Raw genomic sequence first — 23,753 nt, 5'->3', positions numbered from 1 at the left:
GCTCCCCCTACCCATAGGCCCACCTCCAACCCTATCCCTAGACACAGGTCCTGCTCCTGGTCTTAGGCCTACTCCGAGGTTTACCCCGACACCCACCCCTTGCCCTTTGATACCCCAGTGCTACGCCTACCGCTCCCACTAGCCCTAGCTCGGGCCGTAGACCAAACCCCCTTGGCTCCCTCTAGTCCGAGGCCAAGAACTTGCCCGTCGCTGACCAGTACACCTTGCCGTTGTTAGTGTTAGGGTTAGGGTTAGGGTTAGAGTTAGGGTTTAGGGTTAGGTTTAGGGTTAGGGTTGGTGTTAGGGTTAGGGTTAGGGTTAGGGTTAGGTTTGGTGTTAGGTTTAGTGTTAGGGTTAGGGTTAGGGTTAGGGTTTAGGGTTAGTGTTACGGTTAGGGTTGGTGTTAGGGTTAGGGTTAGGGTTAGGGTTAGGGGTTAGTGTTAGGGTTAGGGTTAAGGTTAGGTTACCCCGAGCACTACCCCTCGCCCTAGGCCTACGCCTAGCACTACATCTGGTCCTACCACTACCCATGGCCCAACAGCTCCCCATACCCATAGGCCCACCCCCATCCCTACCCCTAGCCACAGCTCCCACTCCTGGCCCTAGGCCTATTCCGAGGATTACCTCGTCACCCACCCCTTGCCCTATGCCTACCCCAGCGCTACGCCTACCGCTCCAACTAGCCCTAGCTCGGGCCCTAGACCAACACTAATGGCTCCCTCTAGTCCGAGGCCTAGAACTTGCCCGTCGCTGACCAGTACAAATTGCCATTTATAGGGTTAGGGTTAGGTGTAGGGTTAGGGTTAGGGTTTAGGGTTAGGGTTAGGGTTAGGGTTAGGGTTAGGGTTGGTGTTAGGGTTAGGGTTAGGGTTAGGTTTATGGTTGGTGTTATGGTTAGTGTTAGGGTTAGGGTTAGGGTTAGGGTTAGGCTACCCCGAGCACTACCAATCGCCCTAGTTCTACGCCTAGCACTACCTGTGGTCCTACTCCTACCTCTGGCCCTACAGCTCCCCCTACCCATAGGCCCACCTCCATCCCTACCCCTAGCCACATCTCCCACTCCTTGTTTTAGGCCTACTCCGAGGTTTACACCGACACCCACCCCTTGCCATTTGCCTACCACAGCGCTACGCCTAACTCTCCCACTAGCCCTACCTCGGGCTCTAGACCAACGCCCAGTGCTCACTCTAGTCCGAGGCCTATCACTTGCCCGTCGCCGACCAGTACACCTTGCCCTACCGTTAGCCAGAGCACTAACCCGTGTCCTACGAATTCACCCTGGACCCACCCTTACCACACCCTAATCCAGCCCTACACCTGTTCCGAGTCCTAGGACTACCCGGAGACCTGCCGTGACACCTACCCCTAGCCCTCGGCTAACCCCTACCACTCCCACTCGTCCTAGGCCTAACATGAGCCCTAACACTAACACTGCTCGTTGGCCTCTGCCAACAACTAGCCCTTCATCTAACCCTACCCCGAGCACGACCCATCGCCCTAGGCCTACGCCTAGCACTACCTCTGGTCCTATCACTACCCCTGGCCCTACAGTTCCCCCTACCAATAAACCGACCCCCATCCCTACCCCTTGCCACAGTTCCCACTCCTGGCCCTAGGCCTTCTCCGAGGTTCACCTCGACACCCACCCCTTGCCCTATGGCTACATCAGCGCTACGCCTACCGCTCCCACTAGCCCTAGCTAGGGCCCTAGACCAACGCCCATGGCTCTCTCTTGTCCGAGGCCTAGAACTTGCCCGTCGCTGACCAGTACACCTTGCCCTTGTTAGGGTTAGAGTTAGGGTTAGAGTTAGGGTTACGGTTAGGGTTAGGGTTAGGATTTAGGGTTAGGGTTAGGGTTAGGATTGGTGTTAGGGTTAGGGTTAGGGTTAGGTTTAGGTTACCCCGAGCACTACCCCTCGCCCTAGGCCTAGGCCTAGCACTACCTGTGGTCCTACAGCTACCCCAGGCCCTACAGCTCCCCCTACCCATAGGCCCACCTCCATCCCTACCCCTAGCAACAGCTCCCACTCCTGGTCCTATGCCTACTCCGAAGTTTACCCCGGTACCGACCCCTTGCCTTTTGATACCCCAGCGCTACGCCTATTGCTCCCACTACTTCTAGATCGTGCCCAAGACCAACGCACAGTGCTCACTCTAGTCCGAGGCCTAGCACTTGCCCGTCGCTGACCAGTACACCTTGCCCGTGTTTGGGTTAGGGTTAGGGTTAGGGTTGGTGTTAGAATTAGGGTTAGATTTAGGGTTAGGGTTAGGGGTTAGTGTTAGGGTTAGAGTTAGGGTTAGGTTACCCCGAGCACTACCCCTCGCCCTAGGCCTACGCCTAGCACTACCTCTGGTCCTACACCTACCCCTCGCCCTACAGCTCCCCCTACCCATAGGCCCACCTCCATCCCTACCCCTAGCCACAGCTCCCACTCCTTGTCCTAGGCCTACTCCGAGGTTTACCCCGACACCCACCCCTTGCCCTTTGCGTACCCCAGCGCTACGCCTACCTCTCACACTACTCCTAGATCGGGCCCTAGACTAACAACCTGTGCTCCCTCTAGTCCGAGGCCTAGCACTTGCCCATCGCCGACCAGTACACCTTACCCTAACGTTAGCCAGAGCACTAACCCGTGTCCTACGAAATCACCCTGGACCCACCCTTAGCCACACCCTAATCCAGCCCTACATCCTTTTTGAGTCCTAGGACTACCCGGAGCCCTCCTGTGACACCGACCCCTAGCCCTCGGCCAAACCCTACCACTACAACTAGTCTTAGGCCGTACATGAGCCCTAAGCCTAACACTGCACGTGGGCCTATGCCAAACAGTAGCCGTTCACCTAAACCTATCCCGAGCACTATTCCTCTCCCTAGGCCTACGCCTATCACTACCTCTGGTCCTACCCCTAACCCTGGCCCTACAGCTCCCCCTACCCATAGGCCCACCCCCATCGCTACCCCTAGCCAAAGCTCCAACTCCTGGCCCTAGGTATACTCCGAGGTTTACCGCGAAACCCACCTATTGCCCTATGCCTACCCCAGCGCTACGCCTACCGCTCCCACTAGCCCTAGCTCGGGCCCTAGACCATCGCCCACTGCTCCCTCTAGTCCGAGGCCTACCACTTGCCAGTCGCCCACAAGTAAACCTTGCCCTACCGTTAGCCAGAGCACTAACCAGTGTCCTACGAAATCACCCTGGACCCACCCTTACCACACCCTAATCCAGCCCTACACCTGTTCCGAGTCCTAGGACTACCCGGAGCCCTCCCGTGACACCTACCCCTAGCCCTTGTCTAACCCCTACCACTACCACTCGTCCTAGGCATAACATGAGCCATAAACCTAACACTGCTCGTTGGCCTCTGCCAACCACTAGCCCTTCACCTAACCCTACCCCGAGCACGACCCCTCTCCCTAGGCCTACGCCTAGCACTACCTCTGGTCCTACCACTACCCCTGGCCCTACAGATCCCCCTACCCATAGGTCCACCCCCATCCCTACCCCTAGCCACAATTCCCACTCCTGGCCCTAAGCCTACTCCGAGGTGTACCTCGACACCCACCCCTTGCCCTATGCCTACCCCAGTGCTACGCGTACCGCTCCCACTAGCCCTAGCTCGGGCCCTAGACCATCGCCCAGTGCTCCCTCTAGTCCGAGGCCTACCACTAGCCCGTCGCCGACCAGTACACCTTGCCCTACCGTTAGCCAGAGCACTAACCCGGTCCTACGAAATCACCCTGGACCCACCCTTACCACACCCTAATCCAGCCCTACACCAGTTGTGAGTCTTAGGACTACCCGGTGCCCTCCCGTGACACCTACCCCTAGCCCTCGGCTAACCACTACCACTACCACTCGTCCTAGGCTTAACATGAGCCCTAACCCTAACACTGCTCGTTGGCCTCTGCCAACCACTAGCCCTTCACCTAACCCTACCCCGAGCACCACCCCTCGCCCTAGGGCTACGCCTAGCACTATCTCTGGGACTACCACAACACCTGGCCCTACAGCTCCCCTTACCCATAGGCCCACCCCCATCCCTACCCCTAGCCACAGCTCCCACTCCTGGCCCTAGGCCTACTCCGAGGATTACCTCGACACCCACCCCTTGCCCTATGGCTACCCCAGCGCTACGCCTACCGCTCCCACTAGCCCTAGCTAGGGCCCTAGACAAACGCCCATGGCTCTCTCTAGTCGGAGGCCTAGAACTTGCCCGTCGCTGACCAGTACACCTTGCCCTTGTTAGGGTTAGAGTTAGGGATAGAGTTAGGGTTAGGGTTAGGGTTAGGGTTAGGGTTTAGGTTTAGGGTTAGGGTTAGGGTTGGTGTTAGGGTTAGTGGCAGGGTTAGGGTTAGGGTTAGGGTTTGGGTTAGGTTACCTCGAGCACTACCCCTCGCCCAAGGCCTATGCCTAGCACTACCTTTGGTCTTACCCCTAACCCTGGCCCTACAGCTCCCCCTACCCATAGGCCCACCTCCAACCCTATCCCTAGACACAGGTCCTGCTCCTGGTCTTAGGCCTACTCCGAGGTTTACCCCGACACCCACCCCTTGCCCTTTGATACCCCAGTGCTACGCCTACCGCTCCCACTAGCCCTAGCTCGGGCCGTAGACCAAACCCCCTTGGCTCCCTCTAGTCCGAGGCCAAGAACTTGCCCGTCGCTGACCAGTACACCTTGCCGTTGTTAGTGTTAGGGTTAGGGTTAGGGTTAGAGTTAGGGTTTAGGGTTAGGTTTAGGGTTAGGGTTGGTGTTAGGGTTAGGGTTAGGGTTAGGGTTAGGTTTGGTGTTAGGTTTAGTGTTAGGGTTAGGGTTAGGGTTAGGGTTTAGGGTTAGTGTTACGGTTAGGGTTGGTGTTAGGGTTAGGGTTAGGGTTAGGGTTAGGGGTTAGTGTTAGGGTTAGGGTTAAGGTTAGGTTACCCCGAGCACTACCCCTCGCCCTAGGCCTACGCCTAGCACTACATCTGGTCCTACCACTACCCATGGCCCAACAGCTCCCCATACCCATAGGCCCACCCCCATCCCTACCCCTAGCCACAGCTCCCACTCCTGGCCCTAGGCCTATTCCGAGGATTACCTCGTCACCCACCCCTTGCCCTATGCCTACCCCAGCGCTACGCCTACCGCTCCAACTAGCCCTAGCTCGGGCCCTAGACCAACACTAATGGCTCCCTCTAGTCCGAGGCCTAGAACTTGCCCGTCGCTGACCAGTACAAATTGCCATTTATAGGGTTAGGGTTAGGTGTAGGGTTAGGGTTAGGGTTTAGGGTTAGGGTTAGGGTTAGGGTTAGGGTTAGGGTTGGTGTTAGGGTTAGGGTTAGGGTTAGGTTTATGGTTGGTGTTATGGTTAGTGTTAGGGTTAGGGTTAGGGTTAGGGTTAGGCTACCCCGAGCACTACCAATCGCCCTAGTTCTACGCCTAGCACTACCTGTGGTCCTACTCCTACCTCTGGCCCTACAGCTCCCCCTACCCATAGGCCCACCTCCATCCCTACCCCTAGCCACATCTCCCACTCCTTGTTTTAGGCCTACTCCGAGGTTTACACCGACACCCACCCCTTGCCATTTGCCTACCACAGCGCTACGCCTAACTCTCCCACTAGCCCTACCTCGGGCTCTAGACCAACGCCCAGTGCTCACTCTAGTCCGAGGCCTATCACTTGCCCGTCGCCGACCAGTACACCTTGCCCTACCGTTAGCCAGAGCACTAACCCGTGTCCTACGAATTCACCCTGGACCCACCCTTACCACACCCTAATCCAGCCCTACACCTGTTCCGAGTCCTAGGACTACCCGGAGACCTGCCGTGACACCTACCCCTAGCCCTCGGCTAACCCCTACCACTCCCACTCGTCCTAGGCCTAACATGAGCCCTAACACTAACACTGCTCGTTGGCCTCTGCCAACAACTAGCCCTTCATCTAACCCTACCCCGAGCACGACCCATCGCCCTAGGCCTACGCCTAGCACTACCTCTGGTCCTATCACTACCCCTGGCCCTACAGTTCCCCCTACCAATAAACCGACCCCCATCCCTACCCCTTGCCACAGTTCCCACTCCTGGCCCTAGGCCTTCTCCGAGGTTCACCTCGACACCCACCCCTTGCCCTATGGCTACATCAGCGCTACGCCTACCGCTCCCACTAGCCCTAGCTAGGGCCCTAGACCAACGCCCATGGCTCTCTCTTGTCCGAGGCCTAGAACTTGCCCGTCGCTGACCAGTACACCTTGCCCTTGTTAGGGTTAGAGTTAGGGTTAGAGTTAGGGTTACGGTTAGGGTTAGGGTTAGGATTTAGGGTTAGGGTTAGGGTTAGGATTGGTGTTAGGGTTAGGGTTAGGGTTAGGTTTAGGTTACCCCGAGCACTACCCCTCGCCCTAGGCCTAGGCCTAGCACTACCTGTGGTCCTACAGCTACCCCAGGCCCTACAGCTCCCCCTACCCATAGGCCCACCTCCATCCCTACCCCTAGCAACAGCTCCCACTCCTGGTCCTATGCCTACTCCGAAGTTTACCCCGGTACCGACCCCTTGCCTTTTGATACCCCAGCGCTACGCCTATTGCTCCCACTACTTCTAGATCGTGCCCAAGACCAACGCACAGTGCTCACTCTAGTCCGAGGCCTAGCACTTGCCCGTCGCTGACCAGTACACCTTGCCCGTGTTTGGGTTAGGGTTAGGGTTAGGGTTGGTGTTAGAATTAGGGTTAGATTTAGGGTTAGGGTTAGGGGTTAGTGTTAGGGTTAGAGTTAGGGTTAGGTTACCCCGAGCACTACCCCTCGCCCTAGGCCTACGCCTAGCACTACCTCTGGTCCTACACCTACCCCTCGCCCTACAGCTCCCCCTACCCATAGGCCCACCTCCATCCCTACCCCTAGCCACAGCTCCCACTCCTTGTCCTAGGCCTACTCCGAGGTTTACCCCGACACCCACCCCTTGCCCTTTGCGTACCCCAGCGCTACGCCTACCTCTCACACTACTCCTAGATCGGGCCCTAGACTAACAACCTGTGCTCCCTCTAGTCCGAGGCCTAGCACTTGCCCATCGCCGACCAGTACACCTTACCCTAACGTTAGCCAGAGCACTAACCCGTGTCCTACGAAATCACCCTGGACCCACCCTTAGCCACACCCTAATCCAGCCCTACATCCTTTTTGAGTCCTAGGACTACCCGGAGCCCTCCTGTGACACCGACCCCTAGCCCTCGGCCAAACCCTACCACTACAACTAGTCTTAGGCCGTACATGAGCCCTAAGCCTAACACTGCACGTGGGCCTATGCCAAACAGTAGCCGTTCACCTAAACCTATCCCGAGCACTATTCCTCTCCCTAGGCCTACGCCTATCACTACCTCTGGTCCTACCCCTAACCCTGGCCCTACAGCTCCCCCTACCCATAGGCCCACCCCCATCGCTACCCCTAGCCAAAGCTCCAACTCCTGGCCCTAGGTATACTCCGAGGTTTACCGCGAAACCCACCTATTGCCCTATGCCTACCCCAGCGCTACGCCTACCGCTCCCACTAGCCCTAGCTCGGGCCCTAGACCATCGCCCACTGCTCCCTCTAGTCCGAGGCCTACCACTTGCCAGTCGCCCACAAGTAAACCTTGCCCTACCGTTAGCCAGAGCACTAACCAGTGTCCTACGAAATCACCCTGGACCCACCCTTACCACACCCTAATCCAGCCCTACACCTGTTCCGAGTCCTAGGACTACCCGGAGCCCTCCCGTGACACCTACCCCTAGCCCTTGTCTAACCCCTACCACTACCACTCGTCCTAGGCATAACATGAGCCATAAACCTAACACTGCTCGTTGGCCTCTGCCAACCACTAGCCCTTCACCTAACCCTACCCCGAGCACGACCCCTCTCCCTAGGCCTACGCCTAGCACTACCTCTGGTCCTACCACTACCCCTGGCCCTACAGATCCCCCTACCCATAGGTCCACCCCCATCCCTACCCCTAGCCACAATTCCCACTCCTGGCCCTAAGCCTACTCCGAGGTGTACCTCGACACCCACCCCTTGCCCTATGCCTACCCCAGTGCTACGCGTACCGCTCCCACTAGCCCTAGCTCGGGCCCTAGACCATCGCCCAGTGCTCCCTCTAGTCCGAGGCCTACCACTAGCCCGTCGCCGACCAGTACACCTTGCCCTACCGTTAGCCAGAGCACTAACCCGGTCCTACGAAATCACCCTGGACCCACCCTTACCACACCCTAATCCAGCCCTACACCAGTTGTGAGTCTTAGGACTACCCGGTGCCCTCCCGTGACACCTACCCCTAGCCCTCGGCTAACCACTACCACTACCACTCGTCCTAGGCTTAACATGAGCCCTAAACCTAACACTGCTCGTTGGCCTCTGCCAACCACTAGCCCTTCACCTAACCCTACCCCGAGCACGACCCATCTCCCTAGGCCTATGCCTAGCACTACCTCTGGTCCTACAACTACCCCTGACACTACAGCTCCCCCTACCCATAGGCCCACCCCCATCGCTACCCCTAGCCACAGCTCCAACTCCTGGACCTAGGCCTAGTCCGAGGTTTACCCCGACACCCACCCCTTGCCCTATGCCTACCCCAGCGCTACGCATACCGCTCCCACTAGCCCTAGCTCGGGCCCTAGACCAAACCCCCTTGGCTCCCTCTAGTCCGAGGCCTAGAACTTGCCCGTCGCTGACCAGTACACCTTGCCGTTGTTAGTGTTAGGGTTAGGGTTAGGGTTAGGGTTAGGGTCAGGGTTAGGGTTTAGGGTTAGTTTTAGGGTTAGGGTTGGTGTTAGGGTTAGGGTTTAGGGTTAGTGTTACGGTTAGGGTTGGTGTTAGGGTTAGGGTTAGGGTTAGGGGTTAGTGTTAGGGTTAGTGTAAAGGTTAGGTTACCCCGAGCACTACCCCTCGCCCTAGGCCTACGCCTAGCACTACCTCTGGTCCTACCACTACCCCTGGCCCTACAGCTCCCCATACCCATAGGCCCACCCCCATCCCTACCCCTAGCCACAGCTCCCACTCCTGGCCCTAGGCCTACTCCGAGGATTACCTCGACACCCACCCCTTGCCCTATGCTTACCCCAGCGCTACGCCTACCGCTCCAACTAGCCCTAGCTCGGGCCCTAGACCAACGCCCATGGCTCCCTCTTGTCCGAGGCCTAGAACTTGCCCGTCGATGACCAGTACACCTTGCCTTTTATAGGGTTAGGGTTAGGGGTAGGGTTAGGGTTAGGGTTTAGGGTTAGGGTTAGGGTTAGGGTTGGTGTTAGGGTTAGGGTTAGGGTTAGGTTTATGGTTGGTGTTAGGGTTAGTGTTAGGGTTAGGGTTAGGGTTAGGGTTAGGATAACCCGAGCACTACCCCTCGCCCTAGGCCTACGCCTAGCACTACCTGTGGTCCTACCCCTACCCCTGGCCCTACAGCTCCCCCTACCCATAGGCCCACCTCCATCCCTACCCTTAGCCACTTCTCACACTCCTTGTTTTAGGCCTACTCCGAGGTTTACCCCGACACCCACCACTTGCCATTTGCCTACCCCAGCGCTACGCCTAACTCTCCCACTAGCCCTACCTCGGGCCCTAGACCAACGCCCAGTACTCACTCTAGTCCGAGGCCTATCATTGCCCGTCGTTGACCAGTACACCTTGCCCTACCGTTAGCCAGAGCACTAACCCGTGTCCTACGAATTCACCCTGGACCCACCCTTACCACACCCTAATCCAGCCCTACACCTGTTCCGAGTCCTAGGACTACCCGGAGCCCTGCCGTGACACCTACCCCTAGCCCTCGGCTAACCCCTACCACTCCCACTCGTCCTAGGCCTAACATGAGCCCTAACCCAAACACTGCTCGTTGGTCTTTGCCAACCACTAGCCCTTCATCTAACCCTACCCCGAGCACGACCCATCGCACTAGGCCTACGCCTAGCACTACCTCTGGTCCTATCACTACCCCTGGCCCTACAGATCCCCCTACACATAGGCCCACCACCATCTTTACCCCTAGCCACAATTCCCACTCCTGGCCCTAAGCCTACTCCGAGGTGTACCTCGACACCCACCCCTTGCCCTATGCCTACCCCAGCGATACGCGTACCGCTCCCACTAGTCCTAGCTCGTGCCCTAGACCAACGCACATGGCTACCTCTAGTCCGAGGCCTAGAACTTGCCCGTCGCTGACCAGTACACCTTCCCCTTGTTAGGGTTAGGGTTGGGGTTAGGGTTAGGGTTAGGGTTAGGGTTAGGATTTAGGGTTAGGGTTAGGGTTAGGGATGGTGTTAGGGTTAGGGTTAGGGTTAGGGTTAGGGTTAGTTGTAGGTTAGGGTTAGGGTTAGGGTTAGGGGTTAGGGTTAGGGTTAGGGTTAGGATTGGTGTTAGAGTTAGGGTTAGGGTTAGGGTTAGGTGTTAGAGTTAGGGTTAGGGTTAGGGTTAGGGTTAGGTTTAGGGTTAGGGTTAGGGTTAGGGTTAGGGTTAGGGTTAGGGTTTAGGGTTAGGGTTAGTGTTAGGGTTGGTGTTAGGCTTAGGGTTATGGTTAGGGTTAGGTTTGGGGTTAGGGTTAGGGTTAGGGTTAGGGTTAGGGGTTAGGGTTAGGGTTAGGGTTAGGGTTAGCGTTAGGGTTAGGTTTAGGGTTAGGGTTAGGGTTAGGGTTAGGGTTAGGGTTAGGGTTGGTGTTAGGGTTAGGGTTAGGGTTAGGGTTAGGGTTCGGGTTGGGTTTGGTGTTAGGGTTAGTGTTAGGGTTAGGGTTAGAGTTTAGGATTAGGGTTAGGGTTAGGGTTGGTGTTAGGGTTAGGGTTATGGTTAGGGTTAGGGTTGGTGTTAGGGTTAGGGTTAGGGTTAGGGTTAGGGGTTAGGGTTAGGGTTAGGGTTAGGGTTAGCGTTAGGGTTAGGTTTAGGGTTAGGGTTAGGGTTAGGGTTAGGGTTAGGGTTAGGGTTGGTGTTAGGGTTAGGGTTCGGGTTGAGGTTGGTGTTAGGGTTAGGGTTAGGGTTAGGGTTGGGGTTAGGGTTGGTGTTAGGGTTAGGGTTATGGTTAGGTTTAGGGTTGGTGTTAGGGTTAGGGTTAGGGTTAGGGTTAGGGGTTAGGGTTAGGGTTAGGGTTAGGGTTAGCGTTAGGGTTAGGTTTAGGGTTAGGGTTAGGGTTAGGGTTAGGGTTAGGGTTAGGGTTAGGGTTGGTGTTAGGGTTAGGGTTCGGGTTGAGGTTGGTGTTAGGGTTAGGGTTAGGGTTAGGGTTGGTGTTAGGGTTAGGGTTAGGGTTAGGGTTCGGGTTGGGGTTGGTGTTAGGGTTAGGGTTAGGGTTAGGGTTTAGGTTTAGGATTAGGGTTAGGGTTGGTGTTAGGGTTAGGGTTATGGTTAGGGTTAGGGTTGGTGTTAGGGTTAGGGTTAGGGTTAGGGTTAGGGTTAGGGTTGGTGTTAGGGTTAGGGTTAGGGTTAGGGTTCGGGTTGGGGTTGGTGTTAGGGTTAGGGTTAGGGTTAGGGTTAGGGTTGGTGTTAGGGTTAGGGTTAGGGTTAGGGTTCGTGTTGGGGTTGGTGTTAGGGTTAGGGTTAGGGTTAGGGTTAGGTTACCCCGAGCACTACCAATCGCCCTAGGCCTACGCCTAGCACTACCTGTGGTCCTACCCCTACCCCTGGCCCTACAGCTCCCCCTACCCATAGGCCCACCTCCATCCCTACCCCTAGCCACATCTCCCACTCCTTGTTTTAGGCCTACTTCGAGGTTTACCCCGACACCCACCCCTTGCCATTTGCCTACCACAGCGCTACGCCTAACTCTCCCACTAACCCTACCTCGGGCCCTAGACCAACGCCCAGTGCTCACTCTAGTCCGAGGCCTATCATTGCCCGTCGCCGACCAGTACACCTTGCCCTACCATTAGCCAGAGCACTAACCCGTGTCCTACGAATTCACCCTGGACCCACCCTTACCACACCCTAATCCAGCCCTACACCTGTTCCGAGTCTTAGGACTACACGGAGCCCTGCCGTGACACCTACCCCTAGCCCTCGGCTAACCCCTACCACTCCCACTCGTCCTAGGCCTAACATGAGCCCTAACCCTAACACTGCTCGTTGGCCTCTGCCAACCACTAGCCCTTCATCTAACCCTACCCCGAGCACGACCCATCGCCCTAGGCCTACGCCTAGCACTACCTCTGGTCCTATCACTACCCCTGGCCCTACAGCTCCCCCTACCCATAGGTCCACCCCCATCCCTACCCCTTGCCACAGCTCCCACTCCTGGCCCTAGGCCTACTCCGAGGTTCACCTCGACACCCACCCCTTGCTCTATGCCCACCCCAGTGCTACGCCTACTTCTCCCATTAGCCCTAGCTCGTGCCCTAGACCAACGCACATGGCTACCTCTAGTCCGAGGCCTAGAACTTGCCTGTCCCTGACCAGTACACCTTCCCCTTGTTAGGGTTAGGGTTGGGGTTAGGGTTAGGGTTAGGGTTAGGGTTAGGGTTAGGGTTTAGGTTTAGGGTTAGGGTTAGGGTTGGTGTTAGGGTTAGGGTTAGGGTTAATAGTAGGTTAGGGTTAGGGTTAGGGTTAGGGTTAGGGGTTAGGGTTAGGGTTAGGGTTGGTGTTAGAGTTAGGGTTAGGGTTAGGGTTAGGTGTTAGGGTTAGGGTTAGGGTTAGGGTTAGGTTTAGGGTTAGGGTTAGGGTTATGGTTAGGGTTAGGGTTAGGGTTAGGGTTTAGGGTTAGGGTTAATGTTAGGGTTGGTGTTAGGCTTAGGGTTATGGTTAGGGTTAGGGTTGGTGTTAGGGTTAGGGTTAGGGTTAGGGTTAGGGGTTAGGGTTAGGGTTAGGGTTAGCGTTAGGGTTAGGTTTAGGGTTAGGGTTAGGGTTAGGGTTAGGGTTAGGGTTAGGGTTGGTGTTAGGGTTAGGGTTAGGGTTAGGGTTAGGGTTCGGGTTGGGTTTGGTGTTAGGGTTAGGGTTAGGGTTAGGGTTAGGGTTTAGGGTTAGGGTTAGGGTTAGGGTTGGTGTCAGGGTTAGGGTTATGGTTAGGGTTAGGGTTGGTGTTAGGGTTAGGGTTAGTGTTAGGGTTAGGGGTTAGGGTTAGGATTAGGGTTAGGGTTAGGTTTAGGGTTAGGGTTAGGGTTAGGGTTAGGGTTAGGGTTGGTGTTAGGGTTAGGGTTAGGGTTAGGGTTCGGTTTGGGGTTGGTGTTAGGGTTAGGGTTAGGGTTAGGGTTAGGGTTGGTGTTAGGGTTAGGGTTAGGGTTCGGGTTCGTGTTGGAGTTGGTGTTAGGGTTAGGGTTAGGGTTAGGGTTAGGGATAGGTTACCCCTAGCACTACCCCTCGCCCTAGGGCTACGCCTAGCACTACTTCTGGTCCTAACCCTACCCCTGGCCCTACAGCTTTCCCTACCCATAGGCCCACCTCCATCGCTACTCCTAGCCACAGCTCCCACTCCTTGTTCTAGGCCTACTCCGAGGTTTACCCCGACACCCACCCCTTGCCCTTTGCCTACCCCAGCGCTACGCCTACCTCTCCCACTAGCCCTACCTCGGGCCCTAGACCAACGCCCAGTGCTCACTTTAGTCCGAGGGCTAGCACTTGCCCGTCGCCGACCAGTACACCTTGCCCTACCGTTAGCCAGAGCACTAACCCGTGTCCTACGAAATCACCCTGGACCCACCCTTACCGCACCCTAATTCAGCCCTACACTTTTTCCGAGTCCTAGGACTACCCAGAGCCCTCTCTTGACACCTAACCCTAACCCTCTGCTAACCCCTACCACTACCACTCGTCCTAGGCCTAACATGAGCCCTAACCCTAACACTGCTCGTTGGCCTCTGCCAACCACTAGCCCTTCACCTAACCCTACCCCGAGCACCACCCCTCGCCCTAGGGCTACGCCTAGCACTATCTCTGGGACTACCACAACACCTGGCCCTACAGCTCCCCTTACCCATAGGCCCACCCCCATCCCTACCCCTAGCCACAGCTCCCACTCCTGGCCCTAGGCCTACTCCGAGGATTACCTCGACACCCACCCCTTGCCCTATGGCTACCCCAGCGCTACGCCTACCGCTCCCACTAGCCCTAGCTAGGGCCCTAGACCAACGCCCATGGCTCTCTCTAGTCGGAGGCCTAGAACTTGCCCGTCGCTGACCAGTACACCTTGCCCTTGTTAGGGTTAGAGTTAGGGATAGAGTTAGGGTTAGGGTTAGGGTTAGGGTTAGGGTTTAGGTTTAGGGTTAGGGTTAGGGTTGGTGTTAGGGTTAGTGGCAGGGTTAGGGTTAGGGTTAGGGTTTGGGTTAGGTTACCTCGAGCACTACCCCTCGCCCAAGGCCTATGCCTAGCACTACCTTTGGTCTTACCCCTAACCCTGGCCCTACAGCTCCCCCTACCCATAGGCCCACCTCCAACCCTATCCCTAGACACAGGTCCTGCTCCTGGTCTTAGGCCTACTCCGAGGTTTACCCCGAAACCCACCCCTTGCCCTTTGATACCCCAGTGCTACGCCTACCGCTCCCACTAGCCCTAGCTCGGGCCGTAGACCAAACCCCCTTGGCTCCCTCTAGTCCGAGGCCAAGAACTTGCCCGTCGCTGACCAGTACACCTTGCCGTTGTTAGTGTTAGGGTTAGGGTTAGGGTTAGGGTTAGGGTTTAGGGTTAGGTTTAGGGTTAGGGTTGGTGTTAGGGTTAGGGTTAGGGTTAGGGTTAGGTTTGGTGTTAGGTTTAGTGTTAGGGTTAGGGTTAGGGTTAGGGTTTAGGGTTAGTGTTACGGTTAGGGTTGGTGTTAGGGTTAGGGTTAGGGTTAGGGTTAGGGGTTAGTGTTAGGGTTAGGGTTAAGGTTAGGTTACCCCGAGCACTACCCCTCGCCCTAGGCCTACGCCTAGCACTACATCTGGTCCTACCACTACCCATGGCCCAACAGCTCCCCATACCCATAGGCCCACCCCCATCCCTACCCCTAGCCACAGCTCCCACTCCTGGCCCTAGGCCTATTCCGAGGATTACCTCGTCACCCACCCCTTGCCCTATGCCTACCCCAGCGCTACGCCTACCGCTCCAACTAGCCCTAGCTCGGGCCCTAGACCAACACTAATGGCTCCCTCTAGTCCGAGGCCTAGAACTTGCCCGTCGCTGACCAGTACAAATTGCCATTTATAGGGTTAGGGTTAGGTGTAGGGTTAGGGTTAGGGTTTAGGGTTAGGGTTAGGGTTAGGGTTAGGGTTAGGGTTGGTGTTAGGGTTAGGGTTAGGGTTAGGTTTATGGTTGGTGTTATGGTTAGTGTTAGGGTTAGGGTTAGGGTTAGGGTTAGGCTACCCCGAGCACTACCAATCGCCCTAGTTCTACGCCTAGCACTACCTGTGGTCCTACTCCTACCTCTGGCCCTACAGCTCCCCCTACCCATAGGCCCACCTCCATCCCTACCCCTAGCCACATCTCCCACTCCTTGTTTTAGGCCTACTCCGAGGTTTACACCGACACCCACCCCTTGCCATTTGCCTACCACAGCGCTACGCCTAACTCTCCCACTAGCCCTACCTCGGGCTCTAGACCAACGCCCAGTGCTCACTCTAGTCCGAGGCCTATCACTTGCCCGTCGCCGACCAGTACACCTTGCCCTACCGTTAGCCAGAGCACTAACCCGTGTCCTACGAATTCACCCTGGACCCACCCTTACCACACCCTAATCCAGCCCTACACCTGTTCCGAGTCCTAGGACTACCCGGAGACCTGCCGTGACACCTACCCCTAGCCCTCGGCTAACCCCTACCACTCCCACTCGTCCTAGGCCTAACATGAGCCCTAACACTAACACTGCTCGTTGGCCTCTGCCAACAACTAGCCCTTCATCTAACCCTACCCCGAGCACGACCCATCGCCCTAGGCCTACGCCTAGCACTACCTCTGGTCCTATCACTACCCCTGGCCCTACAGTTCCCCCTACCAATAAACCGACCCCCATCCCTACCCCTTGCCACAGTTCCCACTCCTGGCCCTAGGCCTTCTCCGAGGTTCACCTCGACACCCACCCCGTGCCCTATGGCTACATCAGCGCTACGCCTACCGCTCCCACTAGCCCTAGCTAGGGCCCTAGACCAACGCCCATGGCTCTCTCTTGTCCGAGGCCTAGAACTTGCCCGTCGCTGACCAGTACACCTTGCCCTTGTTAGGGTTAGAGTTAGGGTTAGAGTTAGGGTTACGGTTAGGGTTAGGGTTAGGGTTTAGGGTTAGGGTTAGGGTTAGGATTGGTGTTAGGGTTAGGGTTAGGGTTAGGTTTAGGTTACCCCGAGCACTACCCCTCGCCCTAGGCCTAGGCCTAGCACTACCTGTGGTCCTACAGCTACCCCAGGCCCTACAGCTCCCCCTACCCATAGGCCCACCTCCATCCCTACCCCTAGCAACAGCTCCCACTCCTGGTCCTATGCCTACTCCGAAGTTTACCCCGGTACCGACCCCTTGCCTTTTGATACTCCAGCGCTACGCCTATTGCTCCCACTACTTCTAGATCGTGCCCAAGACCAACGCACAGTGCTCACTCTAGTCCGAGGCCTAGCACTTGCCCGTCGCTGACCAGTACACCTTGCCCGTGTTTGGGTTAGGGTTAGGGTTAGGGTTGGTGTTAGAATTAGGGTTAGATTTAGGGTTAGGGTTAGGGGTTAGTGTTAGGGTTAGAGTTAGGGTTAGGTTACCCCGAGCACTACCCCTCGCCCTAGGCCTACGCCTAGCACTACCTCTGGTCCTACACCTACCCCTCGCCCTACAGCTCCCCCTACCCATAGGCCCACCTCCATCCCTACCCCTAGCCACAGCTCCCACTCCTTGTCCTAGGCCTACTCCGAGGTTTACCCCGACACCCACCCCTTGCGCTTTGCGTACCCCAGCGCTACGCCTACCTCTCACACTACTCCTAGATCGGGCCCTAGACTAACAACCTGTGCTCCCTCTAGTCCGAGGCCTAGCACTTGCCCATCGCCGACCAGTACACCTTACCCTAACGTTAGCCAGAGCACTAACCCGTGTCCTACGAAATCACCCTGGACCCACCCTTAGCCACACCCTAATCCAGCCCTACATCCTTTTTGAGTCCTAGGACTACCCGGAGCCCTCCTGTGACACCGACCCCTAGCCCTCGGCCAAACCCTACCACTACAACTAGTCTTAGGCCGTACATGAGCCCTAAGCCTAACACTGCACGTGGGCCTATGCCAAACAGTAGCCGTTCACCTAAACCTATCCCGAGCACTATTCCTCTCCCTAGGCCTACGCCTATCACTACCTCTGGTCCTACCCCTAACCCTGGCCCTACAGCTCCCCCTACCCATAGGCCCACCCCCATCGCTACCCCTAGCCAAAGCTCCAACTCCTGGCCCTAGGTATACTCCGAGGTTTACCGCGAAACCCACCTATTGCCCTATGCCTACCCCAGCGCTACGCCTACCGCTCCCACTAGCCCTAGCTCGGGCCCTAGACCATCGCCCACTGCTCCCTCTAGTCCGAGGCCTACCACTTGCCAGTCGCCCATAAGTAAACCTTGCCCTACCGTTAGCCAGAGCACTAACCAGTGTCCTACGAAATCACCCTGGACCCACCCTTACCACACCCTAATCCAGCCCTACACCTGTTCCGAGTCCTAGGACTACCCGGAGCCCTCCCGTGACACCTACCCCTAGCCCTTGTCTAACCCCTACCACTACCACTCGTCCTAGGCATAACATGAGCCATAAACCTAACACTGCTCGTTGGCCTCTGCCAACCACTAGCCCTTCACCTAACCCTACCCCGAGCACGACCCCTCGCCCTAGGCCTACGCCTAGCACTACCTCTGGTCCTACCACTACCCCTGGCCCTACAGATCCCCCTACCCATAGGTCCACCCCCATCCCTACCCCTAGCCACAATTCCCACTCCTGGCCCTAAGCCTACTCCGAGGTGTACCTCGACACCCACCCCTTGCCCTATGCCTACCCCAGCGCTACGCGTACCGCTCCCACTAGCCCTAGCTCGGGCCCTAGACCATCGCCCAGTGCTCCCTCTAGTCCGAGGCCTACCACTAGCCCGTCGCCGACCAGTACACCTTGCCCTACCGTTAGCCAGAGCACTAACCCGGTCCTACGAAATCACCCTGGACCCACCCTTACCACACCCTAATCCAGCCCTACACCAGTTGTGAGTCTTAGGACTACCCGGTGCCCTCCCGTGACACCTACCCCTAGCCCTCGGCTAACCACTACCACTACCACTCGTCCTAGGCTTAACATGAGCCCTAAACCTAACACTGCTCGTTGGCCTCTGCCAACCACTAGCCCTTCACCTAACCCTACCCCGAGCACGACCCATCTCCCTAGGCCTATGCCTAGCACTACCTCTGGTCCTACAACTACCCCTGACACTACAGCTCCCCCTACCCATAGGCCCACCCCCATCGCTACCCCTAGCCACAGCTCCAACTCCTGGACCTAGGCCTAGTCCGAGGTTTACCCCGACACCCACCCCTTGCCCTATGCCTACCCCAGCGCTACGCATACCGCTCCCACTAGCCCTAGCTCGGGCCCTAGACCAAACCCCCTTGGCTCCCTCTAGTCCGAGGCCTAGAACTTGCCCGTCGCTGACCAGTACACCTTGCCGTTGTTAGTGTTAGGGTTAGGGTTAGGGTTAGGGTTAGGGTCAGGGTTAGGGTTTAGGGTTAGTTTTAGGGTTAGGGTTGGTGTTAGGGTTAGGGTTTAGGGTTAGTGTTACGGTTAGGGTTGGTGTTAGGGTTAGGGTTAGGGTTAGGGGTTAGTGTTAGGGTTAGTGTAAAGGTTAGGTTACCCCGAGCACTACCCCTCGCCCTAGGCCTACGCCTAGCACTACCTCTGGTCCTACCACTACCCCTGGCCCTACAGCTCCCCATACCCATAGGCCCACCCCCATCCCTACCCCTAGCCACAGCTCCCACTCCTGGCCCTAGGCCTACTCCGAGGATTACCTCGACACCCACCCCTTGCCCTATGCTTACCCCAGCGCTACGCCTACCGCTCCAACTAGCCCTAGCTCGGGCCCTAGACCAACGCCCATGGCTCCCTCTTGTCCGAGGCCTAGAACTTGCCCGTCGATGACCAGTACACCTTGCCTTTTATAGGGTTAGGGTTAGGGGTAGGGTTAGGGTTAGGGTTTAGGGTTAGGGTTAGGGTTAGGTTTGGTGTTAGGGTTAGGGTTAGGGTTAGGTTTATGGTTGGTGTTAGGGTTAGTGTTAGGGTTAGGGTTAGGGTTAGGGTTAGGATAACCCGAGCACTACCCCTCGCCCTAGGCCTACGCCTAGCACTACCTGTGGTCCTACCCCTACCCCTGGCCCTACAGCTCCCCCTACCCATAGGCCCACCTCCATCCCTACCCTTAGCCACTTCTCAAACTCCTTGTTTTAGGCCTACTCCGAGGTTTACCCCGACACCCACCCCTTGCCATTTGCCTACCCCAGCGCTACGCCTAACTCTCCCACTAGCCCTACCTCGGGCCCTAGACCAACGCCCAGTGCTCACTCTAGTCCGAGGCCTATCATTGCCCGTCGCCGACCAGTACACCTTGCCCTACCGTTAGCCAGAGCACTAACCCGTGTCCTACGAATTCACCCTGGACCCACCCTTACCACACCCTAATCCAGCCCTACACCTGTTCCGAGTCCTAGGACTACCCGGAGCCCTGCCGTGACACCTACCCCTAGCCCTCGGCTAACCCCTACCACTCCCACTCGTCCTAGGCCTAACATGAGCCCTAACCCAAACACTGCTCGTTGGTCTTTGCCAACCACTAGCCCTTCATCTAACCCTACCCCGAGCACGACCCATCGCCCTAGGCCTACGCCTAGCACTACCTCTGGTCCTATCACTACCCCTGGCCCTACAGCTCCCCCTACCCATAGGCCCACCACCATCCCTACCCCTAGCCACAATTCCCACTCCTGGCCCTAAGCCTACTCCGAGGTGTACCTCGACACCCACCCCTTGCCCTATGCCTACCCCAGCGATACGCGTACCGCTCCCACTAGCCCTAGCTCGTGCCCTAGACCAACGCACATGGCTACCTCTAGTCCGAGGCCTAGAACTTGCCCGTCGCTGACCAGTACACCTTCCCCTTGTTAGGGTTAGGGTTGGGGTTAGGGTTAGGGTTAGGGTTTGGGTTAGGATTTAGGGTTAGGGTTAGGGTTAGGGTTGGTGTTAGGGTTAGGGTTAGGGTTAGGGTTAGGGTTAGTTGTAGGTTAGGGTTAGGGTTAGGGTTAGGGTTAGGGGTTAGGTTTAGGGTTAGGGTTAGGGTTGGTGTTAGAGTTAGGGTTAGGGTTAAGGTTAGGTGTTAGAGTTAGGGTTAGGGTTAGGGTTAGGGTTAGGTTTAGGGTTTAGGTTAGGGTTAGGGTTAGGGTTAGGGTTAGGGTTAGGGTTTAGGGTTAGGGTTAGTGTTAGGGTTGGTGTTAGGCTTAGGGTTATGGTTAGGGTTAGGTTTGGTGTTAGGGTTAGTGTTAGGGTTAGGGTTAGGGGTTAGGGTTAGGGTTAGGGTTAGGGTTAGCGTTAGGGTTAGGTTTAGGGTTAGGGTTAGGGTTAGGGTTAGGGTTAGGGTTAGGGTTAGGGTTAGGGTTGATGTTAGGGTTAGGGTTAGGGTTAGGGTTAGGGTTCGGGTTGGGTTTGGTGTTAGGGTTAGTGTTAGGGTTAGGGTTAGGGTTTAGGGTTAGGGTTAGGGTTAGGGTTGGTGTTAGGGTTAGGGTTATGGTTAGGGTTAGGGTTGGTGTTAGGGTTAGGGTTAGGGTTAGGGTTAGGGGTTAGGGTTAGGGTTAGGGTTAGGGTTAGCGTTAGGGTTAGGGTTAGGGTTAGGGTTAGGGTTAGGGTTAGGGTTAGGGTTTAGGGTTAGGGTTAGGGTTAGGGTTGGTGTTAGGGTTAGGGTTATGGTTAGGTTTAGGGTTGGTGTTAGGGTTAGGGTTAGGGTTAGGGTTAGGGGTTAGGGTTAGGGTTAGGGTTAGGGTTAGCGTTAGGGTTATGTTTAGGGTTAGGGTTAGGGTTAGGGTTAGGGTTAGGGTTAGGGTTAGGGTTGGTGTTAGGGTTAGGGTTCGGGTTGAGTTTGGTGTTAGGGTTAGGGTTAGGGTTAGGGTTAGGGTTAGGGTTAGGGTTAGGGTTAGGGTTGGTGTTAGGGTTAGGGTTAGGGTTAGGGTTCGGGTTGGGGTTGGTGTTAGGGTTAGGGTTCGGGTTAGGGTTAGGGATAGGTTACCCCTAGCACTACCCCGAGCCCTAGGCCTACGCCTAGCACTACCTGTGGTCCTACAGCTACCCCTGTCCCTACAGCTCCCCCTACCCATAGGCCCACCCCCATTCCTACCCCGAGCCACAGCTCCTAATCCTGGTCCTAGGCCTACTCCGAGGTTTACCCCGACACCCACCCCTTGCCCTTTGCCGACCCCAGCGCTACGCCTACCACTCCCACTAGACCTACCTCGGGCCATAGACCAACGCCCAGTGCTCACTCTAGTCAGAGGCCTAGCACTTGCCCGTCGCCGACCAGTACACCTTGCCCTACCGTTAGCCAGAGCACTAACCCGTGTCCTACCAAATCACCCTGGACCCACCATTAGCCACACCCTAATCCAGGCCTACACCTTTTCCAAATCCTAGGACTACCCAGAGCCCTCTCTTGACACCTAACCCTAACCCTCTGCTAACCCCTACCACTACCACTCGTCCTAGGCCTAACATGAGCCCTAACCCTAACACTGCTCGTTGGCCTCTGCCAACCACTAGCCCTTCACCTAACCCTACCCCGAGCACCACCCCTCGCCCTAGGGCTACGCCTAGCACTATCTCTGGGACTACCACAACCCCTGGCCCTACAGCTCCCCTTACCCATAGGCCCACCCCCATCCCTACCCCTAGCCACAGCTCCCACTCCTGGCCCTAGGCCTACTCCGAGGATTACCTCGACACCCACCCCTTGCCCTATGGCTACCCCAGCGCTACGCCTACCGCTCCCACTAGCCCTAGCTAGGGCCCTAGACCAACGCCCATGGCTCTCTCTAGTCCGAGGCCTAGAACTTGCCCGTCGCTGACCAGTACACCTTGCCCTTGTTAGGGTTAGAGTTAGGGTTAGAGTTAGGGTTAGGTTTAGGGTTAGGGTTAGGATTTAGATTTAGGGTTAGGGTTAGGGTTGGTGTTAGGGTAAGTGGCAGGGTTAGGGTTAGGGTTAGGGTTAGGGTTAGGTTACCTCGAGCACTACCCCTCGCCCAAGGCCTACGCCTAGCACTACCTTTGGTCTTACCCCTAACCCTGGCCCTACAGCTCCCTCTACCCATAGGCCCACCCCCAACCCTATCCCTAGACACAGCTCCTGCTCCTGGTCTTAGGCCTACTCCGAGGTTTACCCCGACACCCACCCCTTGCCCTTTGATACCCCAGTGCTACGCCTACCGCTCCCACTAGCCCTAGCTCGGGCCGTAGACCAAACCCCCTTGGCTCCTTCTAGTCCGAGGCCTAGAACTTGCCCGTCGCTGACCAGTACACCTTGCCGTTGTTAGTGTTAGGGTTAGGGTTATGGTTAGGGTTAGGGTTAGGGTTTAGGGTTAGGTTTAGGGTTAGGGTTGGTGTTAGGGTTAGGGTTAGGGTTAGGGTTAGGGTTGGTGTTAGGGTTAGTGTTAGGGTTAGGGTTAGGGTTAGGGTTTAGGGTTACTGTTACGGTTAGGGTTGGTGTTAGGGTTAGGGTTAGGGTTAGCGTTAGGGTTGGTGTTAGGGTTAGGGTTAGGATTAGGGTTAGGGGTTAGTGTTAGGGTTAGGGTTAAGGTTAGGTTACCCCGAGCACTACCCCTCACCCTAGGCCAACGCCTAGCACTACATCTGGTCCTACCACTACCCCTGGCCCTACAGCTCCCCATACCCATAGGCCCACCCCCATCCCTACCCCTAGCCACAGCTCCCATTCCTGGCCCTAGGCCTATTCCGAGGATTACCTCGACACCCACCCCTTGCCCTATGCCTACCCCAGCGCTACGCCTACCGCTCCAACTAGCCCTAGCTCGGGCCCTAGACCAACGCTAATGGCTCCCTCTAGTCCGAGGTCTAGAACTTGCCCGTCGCTGACCAGTACAAATTGCCCTTTATAGGGTTAGGGTTAGGGGTAGGGTTAGGGTTAGGGTTTAGGGTTAGGGTTAGGGTTAGTGTTAGGGTTGGTGTTAGGGTTAGGGTTAGGGTTAGGTTTATGGTTGGTGTTATGGTTAGTGTTAGGGTTAGGGTTAGGGTTAGGGTTAGGTTACCGCGAGCACTACCAATCGCCCTAGTTCGACGCCTAGCACTACCTGTGGTCCTACCCCTACCCCTGGCCCTACAGCTCCCCCTACCCATAGGCCCACCTCCATCCCTACCCCTAGCCACATCTCCCACTCCTTGTTTTAGGCCTACTCCGAGGTTTACCCCGACACCCACCCCTTGCCATTTGCCTACCCCAGCGCTACGCCTAACTCTCCCACTAGCCCTACCTCGGGCCCTAGACCAACGCCCAGTGCTCACTCTAGTCCGAGGCCTATCACTAGCCCGTCGCCGATCAGTACACCTTGCCCTACCGTTACCCAGAGCACTAACCCGTGTCCTACGAATTCACCCTGGACCCACCCTTACCACACCCTAATCCAGCCCTACACCTGTTCCGAGTCCTAGGACTACCCGGAGACCTGCCGTGACACCTACCCCTAGCCCTCGGCTAACCCCTACCACTCCCACTCGTCCTAGGCCTAACATGAGCCCTAACACTAACACTGCTCGTTGGCCTCTGCCAACAACTAGCCCTTCATCTAACCCTACCCCGAGCACGACCCATCGCC

Source organism: Rhinolophus hipposideros, assembly GCF_964194185.1.
Source record: "Rhinolophus hipposideros genome assembly, chromosome: X".
Lineage (NCBI taxonomy): Eukaryota > Metazoa > Chordata > Mammalia > Chiroptera > Rhinolophidae > Rhinolophus > Rhinolophus hipposideros.
The sequence above is the reverse complement of the archived record's forward strand: the minus strand, read 5'-3'. Positions refer to the sequence as shown.